Source organism: Apis mellifera, linkage group LG12, assembly GCF_003254395.2.
Source record: "Apis mellifera strain DH4 linkage group LG12, Amel_HAv3.1, whole genome shotgun sequence".
NCBI lineage: Eukaryota > Metazoa > Arthropoda > Insecta > Hymenoptera > Apidae > Apis > Apis mellifera.
In genome coordinates, this window is record NC_037649.1 from 3,802,853 (window position 1) to 3,815,005 (window position 12,153).

Sequence of the window (12,153 nt, forward strand, 5' to 3'; positions counted from 1 at the left end):
GCTTCAGATAATTCCTAATACGTCTTAAAAAATTATTATTTTAATTAATAATTTAATTTACAATATCTCAAATAAATATTATCGTTATGACGTGAAATAAATCTTCAAATTATTTTTTCATTTCAACAAAATTATTTTTAATTTTCCTTTTAATACATTTCGCTTGAAATACATCCAACACTGACAAAATCCAAATTAAATTTTCAAGTTAAATTAAATAAATAGAAAAAATTAAATTAAATTAAATTTTCTTATTAATTGTAGCACATAATTTCATTTACATTCCAGATAAATTTTATTCTTCCATAATAAGCAATATTGATCAATATCTTCAAAATTTTCATCGTTAAAATTACTAATTATAAGTAAAAAGTATCCAAAGAATTATAATATGTTTTCTAGGGCGTATCGAAATTATTTTAATTATATGAAAGAAAGATCCCGATATATATCGAATCAATATATAGAAAATAACGAATTAAAATTAATTGCAATCGAATGAAAAAAAAAAAAGAAAGAAAGAAAAAAGTAAACAACCGTTCGAAAAACAAAAACGAAGTTTAGAGCGCAATCAGTTTACTTCACCATGAAACTTACTTCTCCGAGCTAAACTTCAATTTCCGCCTATTCGATTGGTCGAATTGCATCAGACGTCGTAATTAAGCCTGGTCGAAAAATTTTTACGCTGTCATAACTCCAGAACCGTTTCTTTTGTTCGTTCCCCCCGAAAGAGAATAGGAGGGGAAAAAAAAAAGAGGAAAAAAAAAAAAAATAGAAGTAACTATCCAATCTAGTTGGAGCACAAACACGTAAAAATTGTATTCAATTTCCAGGATTTCTCTTTCCCTCACAAAGTTGCAATCAGTCTAATATCTCGAATCTCGTTAATTAAGCCCACTCATCCTCCTTCTCGTCCTCTTTTCTCCTGTCTCGACGTTTGTTTGACCACGATTAGAATCAAGGCGGGATTTAACAGCTGGCAAAACGTAAATCCCGACCGATGAATATTATGGAAATTTTTTTAATAACTTCGCTCCTTCGTGTCCATAAGCAACACTGATGGTGAATAATGAATTCAACCCTAAATTTCATTTTTTCCCCCTATCTTCTTTTTTTAAACTCATCACATGTTTTTAATTATAATGAAAAATTAATGAACTCATTGGAATGTGATTAAATATTATTTATAAATTATTCATAATTATTAAATATTTTTATTTTTATAATATAAGAAATCATTGTATCAAAAATTGTGAATATTTAAAATAATAAAATAGAAATATTTGTATAAAATTTCTTCGTTTGATATGATTAATTTGTATTTATTTGTTTCTGCATTGATTAAAATATTATTTAAATTATTAATTTTTATTATTAAATTTTTGTTGTTATATATTTATTATTATTAAATTGATGAATATTTGTATCAATGTCCGAATTTTAGTTTAATTAATCCTATCTTTTAGGTGATAAGCATCAAATAGATAAACCTAGATCAATTTTAAACGCTTATAACTCATACAATGAAAAAAAAAATAAAATTAGAATTTACATTCAACTAATATTTTAATTGCACGTATAATAATATAGACTTGAAATAATTGATTGAAATAAATATTTTTTTTATATATGAAATGAAATATTTAAATAATATTTTTATGAAATTTTACTCCTCAAGCAATTACGATATATACATATTTATATATGTAAAATAAGAAAGAAATTTTATGAATTAATATTCATAAATAGTTTATGAAAATATCAATCACAAAATATGATGAGAAATTTATCTTTCATATAATTTATATAAATTAAGTTAATATTTTTCTTGTTAAATAATAAAAGAAATAATTTGAAATATATAATCAATATATCAATATGTCAATATTATTTCAAATAATTATTTTTAATATCTATCTTAAAGAAATCTTATTTTATTGATAAATTTATTTACTATATTTTAAATAAATATTTTCCATTTATGTATCACTATAATAAAATATAAATATATAATAAAATAAAAATTCAAAAATTATTTATGTTAAAAATATTATTTTAATAATTATATATTTCCAAAACTTTTAATTTGAAATATTATATTATGTATTATATATATTTTACAGCTTACTGGTTTTATATATATATGATTAAGAAATTGTTAATTGTCTAGAACATAAAGATATTTACATATCATAAAAAACAATTATAATAAATAATGTTAATGAAAAACAAATATACTTATTTGTTGATAGGATTACAGATAGCATTCCCAATGAGACATAGTTGCTAATTAAATTTGGATAAAGTTTAATTTGGATTTATAATATCTAAAAGTTTTAGTTTTCTTAATCTTATACTTTAAAATAACAAGCACCCAAGGGATGAACCTAGATCAATATTGGATAGTCAAACATTATCAAAAGCAAACAAAATAGATTTATATTTCCTAAGAGAAGTTTAACATCCTAATATAAATTTGAAAATTAAATAAAAAAAATATTTTTTTGCTTTATCCTCTTAAAGTTCCGGTGTACTCCTGCTGTGTACATGCAAGAAGGAGAAAAAGGAATAAAAGAAGAGAAAATAGAAATAGAATGGGTCGAAGGGAAGAGATGGTGACGTTTCAATAAGATTCTAATCACGCTTTTAGTTAGCGGCCACTCGCCTCTGTCCTTCGTACCCGTCCATGAAAAATTAAACTGCCGAACATGATATCCGTGGAAAGCCTCCCCATCGAAATCCGTCGTAATTTACGAGCGTGTACAGCTTATAAATATTTCAGGGCCAGCTTTCAACGGTCTGACGCTACCAACGATAAAGATCGTTCCAAACGTGCCACGACTTTGACTCCGTTCTAAAGGATTCTGTGGTTGCCGAACTCATTTCCGTTCCCGAATTTCGCCATTTTTCTTTTTGGCCTGAACTGGGATCGAACGATTCGTTTTGCCATTTTTCTCCCTTCCTTTTCTTTACAATTTGTTCCATTGCATTCTTTTTTAAAGAAAAAATAAGAGAAGATGTGAAATGAAATTTATTCTTTAAATTTTTCAAGTTTTTTTGAATTTTTAAGTGAATTTAATCATCCGTGAGTATTCTGTGTGCGAAACAACATTTTGAATTCTTTTAAAGAAATTTTTATTTTTGCTGATAAATCTTTTAAACATTATATTACATTGGATAGATGATTATGTAAAATAAAAATTTCAATAAGTAAGAATTTTTTTTAATTTTTTTGAGAATCTAGAATAGGAAAGAAATAGATAGTTATGAACATAACAATTGCTTAATAAAGTGATATAAAAATATATTTGTCTACAGGGATTAAATGTTCTAGTAATTGTCAATGAATAATTGTCAATTTAATAAGTGCCATTTTATTTTATTTAGTAAAAATATATAAGAAATAACATAAAAACAAATTTTTTTAATAATTAAAATTGAAATTTACAATTAATGGAACAAAAAATATAATCAGTCACGAAAATCTTACAAAAAAATTTATTTTATTCAAAAATCCTTTTTAGAAATTTTAAAAATATCTTTAAATATGTGAAATCAAATTTTCACTATTTTTTTATTTTTTAAATATCATTTCGCAAATATTGAGAATATTTCTTATAATAAGATAATAAAGCACTAAATCTGAATTTTATATAGCTATTAAAACATTTGTTTTATTATACATCATTACATTAAAAAAAAAAGAGAGAAAAGATATTATTGAAAATTTAAAAATTGATTTACTCTTGAATTTCTAATAACAAAATAATACTCTATATGTATATATAACTTATTATATTTTATATACTCATAAAAGTTAAAAATTTCATATAAAATAGAATTATTATTACTATTGATAAATGACTTGCTAATTGAATATAAAAATTTTTGTAACTAATCATACATACAGATTTCTAATATTTAAGAATGAATTTTAGAATAAATAAATAAATTAAGAATAAATAAGAATAAATAAAGATTAATTTAAGAATAAATTTAAGAATAAATAAAGATGCAATTTAAATAATATAACAAAATACGATTGTAAAAGTAGAAAAAATAGCGAAAAAGTATATTAAAAACCTAATTTTTATAAATAAGTAACTAATTTTTCTATCTATCTCTTATAAAATAATAAAAATTGTAATTGAATTATAGCTAGACTAAACATTAATATAATATAATATAAATAAAATGATTTTTGAGGTAGCAGTTAGAAACATTAGGATTTTTTGTCAATTACTATTAATTAATTCTTCATAATTGAAGTATATAAACATTTTTCTATTATAAATATTATAAAAAAATTTTTAAATATTATTTTCCAAAATAAGGCAATTTTTTAAATAATTTATATATGATATAATCTATAATCTATATAATATATACATGATTAAATCTTATTTATGAAACTATAACAAGTCTAATAATATTTATTGGAATATTATTTTTTATATTATCAAATGCACAAATTTGTAAATGTAAAAGATATATAATGACTTATTGAATAAGTTTATTCCAAGCTTCTTTCTTAATTACCGCAATCGCTACTGTCCAGTAAAACGTTTCAATGTCCACTACCATAATTAAAGCGATCACGAAGCACGAACGAGAACCGATTAAGGTAGTGCATCGGCACAGAAGCACGTGTATAGAACCAAGACAAGATCGTTGTATCTGGATCTGAGTGAAACGAGGCCGTTGCTCAATCAACCAAATATGGCTAACCATGAACGCATTAACGATCTCGTATACATCTAAGAAGATAAGAAGCCCAGTCTTTCCTTTTTCCACTGGAATTTTCACGTTGCTCGTTACACGTATCTAATACTCTTTTTCCTTCTGTTGTCTTAACTATTCGATTTAATTACTATATTTATATATATATTATTTATCTTTCTAATTATATTATCTTTTAAAAAATCGAATTTACTATCAATGAAACATTTATGCATTTTTTTGTGAAGTTCTATTTTTTAATTTTCAAACATTTAACATTTTTAAGATAATATATTTTAAAAGTTTTCAAATTATAATAGAGAAATTTTCTAAAAATTTAAAAATTTATTTATAAAAATGTAATGAATTTTCTTTTTTTTAATTTTTTTTTTATATTGAATTGATTATTGAATTTGATTATCTTTTTAATTTTTAAATATTAAAATTATCGAATAAATTTTAAAAATATTTAAACTAATATTACTTACTATTACTATTTTAAAATCTTTTAAAGTGCAATATAGAAATTCTATAGAAACCTATAATTTTATAAATAAAGATAGATAAGTAATAATTTTCAAATATTTTATAACAAATTTTTCTTTTTTCCCTTTTTTTTAAACTTTTTAATTTTTGAAAATTATTGAAATAATTTTCTTTTTCTTTTCTATCTTTAATTTTTAGATATTAAAATTTTTACGCTAACATATTTTAAAATCTTTCAAATTATAGTATAAAAATTCTGTTAGAAATCTAACAATTACAACATACCTTGACGCGTAATTTTCAAATACCTCGCCACAGATTTTCTCCTTTTTCCTTCCTTTTTTTTCTCGAGTGTACAGTGACTGAAGGTTTAATTAGTTTCAATGGATCGATCAACAAGTATGCCGCGAAAGGTGTTACTGGTATAATTGTTCCCGTAATTGGACGATCTTGTCTCGTCTTGTACGATTTCTCCTTTATTTCATCGTTCATCCCGACTAGTCGCGTAGAATGCGTAACACGACGCTTTTGCTCACTCACGGATTTGTGTTTTCGTTTTAATGGACATCGTGAAGAAGTTTTCTCGTTAAGGATACTTCAATTGCCGAAGACGAAGCTATCGGATTACACAAACCTCTCGTCTCTTTGATACGTTTAAGAAGAGGAAACGAATGGATTCGATGGTGAAATCAAACTTTTCCGATAACTGGTTCCAACTCTTTCTTATACTTGAAATTAAGTCGGGTAAATATATTTACTTTGAACTAAAATTCATTCAATAGACGTTCAAGTAGATGTTCGATAAATTGTTTTCTAATTAGAATTTGCATACTTTTCATATTTTCTTATTTTTCTGCAATTTTAATATTTATACTTAAGTATGATAAATATAATTATTATATTTCTAGAAATTATTTTCTAGAAAATTATTGAATTTTTAAAGTAATGAAAATAATCATTTAAATTGATTATTGATTACTGACACATTTAACAAGTATTTTTTGAATCAATTATAATGGGATAAATTGGCACTTAATAAAATTTTTTTAAAATACGATATTTATTATATTTTTATGTAAATAAAAACAAATTTGATTTTAAAAATATAATAATCAAACTATTTAATAAATCAAATATATAATAATTTAATAATATAAAAAATATAATTTTTTTTTAGATGAAAAATCTAAAATAGATTTGAAATATTTCTATCTAAGTCTAAAATTTAAAATAATCTGACTGTTTCCTAATAATAAAAATTGAGAAAAGCATAAAAAAAATTTAATTAGTCAACTAATTCGAAAAAAATATTGAATTCAACATTGAACAATTTATATGCAATTTTGAAAAATAATAAATTATAAAAATGAAAGTATGTACAGAATCTATATAGATAGTCAATTTGGTTATCAGAAAAATAAATAGTTCAAAAATATTTATAAAATCTATTATATATCTATTATATTATATTTTTTTATTAAAATAGTACATATATGATTAATAATTACATTAATTTTTAAATAGAAATGCATATTTTTTTTCTTTTTGTAAGTTGATTCTTCTAATAAAAAAATATTGGAATAGAGTTGAAAAATGATTAATTTAATATAATATAATTAATATAATATAATTTAATATAATTATTGATTGCAATTAATGACTCATACAAAAAATGTTTTTAAATTCATATTTTGCTATAACTTTACTGGTAATTATAATTTGAAATAATTGTAATTTGAATAATGATATACTCTATATAGTTATAATAATTAATATTGTATTTTCAACAAAATATAATATTAATTATTATTCAATCATGCTTTATTAAAAAAAAAAAAAAACATTTTATGAAATATCCAAATTTCATTTTATCCCAAAAATTCAAACTTACAAACTAACAATTTTCAATTTAATTAAAAATGATGCTCAAATTATAAAACTTATAGCAAATAATCATTTCTAAAAAAAAAATTAAAGATTCACTATTTGAGTAAATTTCTCATCTTATTATTTATTTTAAAATACTTTGTATGAAATTAAAAAAAACAAAGAATTTCATATATAATTTTAATTTTGCAAGTCAAAGATCACTTCGAAATCATCTTGTTATTGTCATCTTTGAATACGTTCTAATGTTAAACAGAATAATACGAGAGAAAAATATGTATATTTATTATGCAACTTTACAAAATATTGATTTTACAAATTTCTAGAAAAATAATCTTGAGAAAAAAACCTTTGTAGGTTATTTGTCTAGAAGAAGACTATTTTAAGTAAACTACCCTGTATATATATACATAAGATTCAAAGAAGCTCCTCATAGACTCATACATTTTTCTCGAGAATTTCTTCTCGATCTTCGAAATGCAACGACAAGAGGGAAAAGTGCCAACTTCCCCTTTTAACAATTCCTAAACATAGTCCTGACGCGACAAGGCGGAAGACGAGCCGTTGTGAAATCGAATTCCCGTCAGTCCACTTGTGTAAAATTGAACCACCCTTCGCCCTTCCTCGATTCCACACGATAATGGATCGAGGCTTGGTCCCGCGGTTCCCATTCAGGTGAGACGTCTCAATTTGCGTGTTCTTCGCAAGGTGAATGCGCCGCTTTATTAACCAAGCAAATTTAAGGTCGAAGGGTGGAATGGGCGTTGTCATTCAGCCAACGAAGTAACTTCGACTCGATTCTCTCTCTCCCTATGGTATGGCTTGATCCTCATTGTTCAAAATGTTCCACGCCTCTCCGAGCCCATTCCTCTGCTCCACCCCATTAAGCATCTTCCTCTGTTTTCCTCGTTTTGCCTTTGAGGCCTCGTCCTCGTTATCGTCGTATCAGGGATCGCGTACGATAAACCCGCCCTCGAAGCCGGAACAGGAGAGACCTTTCTTGTTCCATCTGAAATCTTGATGAGGATGTAAGATGATTCTGTGGCTGCTCGTCTCATTTCCTTTTCGAATCTCGCCATTTTTTTTTTTTTTTTTTTACTTAAATTAAGAATCGATTTATTCTGCGATTTTTTTCAGATTTTATTAAAATGAAAAAGTGAAATGAAATTTTGTTTTTTTTTTTTGGTAATCATATTCGATGATTGATGATGATTGATTATGATCATTTATTATGAAAGTTTATTTTTGATAAAAATTAAGTAATAAATAATGTTATATTTATAATATGAAATAAAAATTTTTACATATTAACAATTTATATATATATATATATAAAATTAATATATTTGTGGAATTCTAGTTTTTGAAATCCAGTCAATTCTAGGATTGATTTTTAATTTAAATTTTCGTTGGATGAAGCAAAATGAAAATAGAGAAGATTCATGAGATGATAATATGATAAAGATATTATCATATTATTTTAGAGAAAGGATTTTGATTAATAAAGATTTTATCTTTGTTCGTATACAAAAAAAATTAGATAAAATGAAATATAATTAAGATTTAACTTGCTAAGATTTAATTCTTATGCTAAATATACAGATCTAATATTTTTGTTTCCGCATATGTACATTATACTATATGTACATTAAATTGTATAATTATTAAATTGTATAATTATATAATGTACATTATACTATATTATTAATAGTGAAAAATAAATTCATCCATTTGCAAAATATTTGATAATTTCAAACTTCAAAATATTTCTCAATTTCAAGAACTTCAACTTACTGATATTATAATATTTATATAATATTTATTTAGAATTATGTATATTAAAATTTTATATTTATTAATAGAACTACGAGAATCCAAAAAATATATTTTATTAATTTTTTATAATAGATTTAAAAAAATCATAATTATTGGAATTATAGACAATAAAAAAAATGAGCATAATTTTATTTCAATTTTTCTACTTGTAACAGTTTAAAAATAATATTTAATTTATAATATCTTTAAAAAAATCATAAAAAAATAATCATTTAAAACACATAATTTATTTATTAACATTATAATTAAATTATATATATATATATATATGAAAATTATATAATATTAAAAAATTAAGAAAATTAATTTTAAATAAATAGAAAATTTCTAATGTTTCATTCTATTTTAAAATACTTTTTTCACTTCTGAAATTAATTTGAAAGAATATTTTCTTTTTTTAGATATTATAAAAAATTCGAATTTAATCTATTCAATCTTGATATAATTGATCTCATTATTAAGAAAAGAAATAAAATTAAAAAAATATCGAAACTAGATCGAAATAATATATATAACGAACAATATTTATATTTGTTACGATTGAATTATCATGAAATATTTGATATTTGGTTGCTTGAAATTAATTCTCAAAACTATCATAAACCGCTATGCATCGTTTGCCTTCTCGAAATATTAATTTTTTTCGATTACCATTTTCATATTGCTCCACCGAAAGTTGTGCTCGTACTTTTCATTGTATCATGAAAATCTCGCAACAGACATGGGCCATTAATCCCGATCACCATCCTATCGATATCATTCACCATTGTTCCAGAGATCCTCGTATCATATGCTGTCACGAACGAAAAATGCATGGTTTAAGTACCCTATTGTTTATTGAAATTATCAGTCTATACGAAAACATAACAGTTCATCACGATAAATCAGTTTGATAACAACATATTGTTATTTTATTATTTGAAGAAATATCAAGGAAACGAATATTTTTCAACAATTTTTTATTTTTTATTTTTTTTAAGTTATAATTCACTTGTGAATATTTCTTTTTTTAAAAAAAGATATAATACAAAATAAAAAAAAATAATAATAATTGTAATAAAAATAAAATAATATTCAAATAAAATTATTCAATATAAATAAATCAGTAGTATTTTATAAATTTTTTAAACAACATATTTATTTATTTATTTATTTATAAATATAATATTGCATTAAATGTCATAGTATAATTAAATAATCAATATTTAACAAAATAGTTTCTATTTAATTCTTTGAGGGAATAGAAAAAATTATATTTTTTTGCATCATGTAAAACTTATGTATTACTGTGATAACTATAACTTATATCTAATTTTCTATAAATTTAGCTGCACTGAATTTCAAATAATAATTAACAAAATAATATTTCAAATAATAAATAACAAAATAATCGTAATTTATAATAATATGTAAACGATAATGATAATTGTATATAAAATAACAAGAACATATAAATTCGATACATATAAATATATAAGAAATGTATCGTTGATTTAATTTAATTGAATTTAAAATATTGAGAGTTTAGATAAAAGTTTAGAAAAACAACTTAAAATATATTTTCAAATATTTATTTAAAAATTCTAATTTTAAAAAAAATTTATGTATAGAGCATAATAGATCAAACATTTATCTAATTAATTAATTAATTAGACATTTTGTTATTCACGAAAAATCTCTTTAAAAAAAACTAAGCTTAAAAATTTCGACATTTTCTTATATTTAAGATATAAGAATATCACTTGTACTTGAATTATACAAAAATAGCACGAAAAATTGTACCAACCGTCGAATAATATAATATTTTAAATGTATTATTTTTAAAGTTTTTTTTAACAATTTTAAGAAAAACTATTTTTATTTAACTAAAATTTTGTACAATTATTTCTATTAGAATTGTTATAAAAATTTTATAAAACTTAATTATTATAAAACGTAATTATTATAAAAACTTTTATATGTAAAAATCTATTTAAAAGAAAAGATACTTGTTAATTTCAATTTGGTGTTTGATAAAAAACATTAATAATTTATAAGACTTATTCAATAAGCAGTAACATTATTTTTGTTAACAACGATGATTTCTTTTGAATTCAACTTATCAGTAAGATCAAAATCACAGAACACAATCATCACATTTGTGATAATTCTAAATCTCACGGAATATAACTCACATTTATAACACGGAACCAATTAACTATGTTATTCGTGTTATTTATATATAATAACGATCTCAACAAATTTAATACTGAATTTGCACTGGCTAAAGCTGACCCTGTTTGCAAAGTCTAGTCTGAATACGATAATTTACTGTTTATGAACAAGTTCCAAAGAGGTCGTAAGCAGCTCGCAAAAATCTCTAGTCAGTGTAAACGCAGTATAATACGCATCTACAAAGCGAATACTTCATGAACAACTTTAGCCAGTGTAAATAACATAATGTGCAACACTTCGTGAATAATAAGAGTTTCAACAAAAAATGATAGAAAAATAAAATTTTTTTAAATAAATTTTTCTAATTTTTATATTCAATCTCAATCCATGCATTTCACACATTTCAATCTTCTTTCTTTTTCTTTGCTGATTCATCGTTATCGACAAAATCGATTAGCGTGAGAACCATCGTATCCGTCATCTTGTCGTAATTCTCATCACCGCTTATCCAACAAATTGCTTTAATTACACGACAGTCTAGTTAATTCGCCGACTCAATTTACGCTGCGCCAAACATAGAAAAAAAAAAAGGAAAAAGAAAAGAGAAGAGAAAAAAAAGAAAAAAAAAACAAAAAAGAAGGGCGAGAATTAATTATAAATATGAGTGAGCGTATCTTCGTTCTGTTTCTTTTGTATTGTGATTCGCACGGATAATGACATCGACATTTGAGAGTCAGGTCACCTAATTACTCGGTCTTCCTGCTGGTATGAATTTGAACGCTCAACGCCTCGTTTGCTGCTTATCCCTACCTTATTATATTTCACGCGTCACGCGTTCCTACTTGTTATAATTCATCGGTTAATTACAACACATGATGTGATGGAACTATATTTTCATAGTTTTTCTGTCAATTAAATTTGAATATAATCAATTTTTTTTATGATATTGATAATAATAGATATTTGAAATGAAAAAAAAAAATATCTGCATTTCTTTAAGTTTTAAATTTGCAATAATAATTTGTTTCTGTATTGATTAAAATATTATTTGAAATAATTATTTGATTTTAT

The 12,153-nt window shown here is 23.0% G+C and overlaps 2 long non-coding RNA genes across 6 annotated transcripts in view; one reads left to right on the forward strand and one right to left on the reverse strand.

The window, feature by feature from the left end:
- Positions 1 to 12,153, forward strand: part of LOC100578102 — a 314,713-nt gene that overhangs the window by 272,962 nt on the left and 29,598 nt on the right. The window lies entirely within an intron of this gene.
- On the reverse strand, positions 7,231 to 12,057 carry LOC100576302. Its single transcript, XR_119971.4, has 3 exons — positions 11,103 to 12,057; positions 9,580 to 9,721; positions 7,231 to 8,108 (listed from the first exon to the last, which is right to left on the reverse strand). It is a non-coding gene; the product is annotated as an uncharacterized LOC100576302 (long non-coding RNA).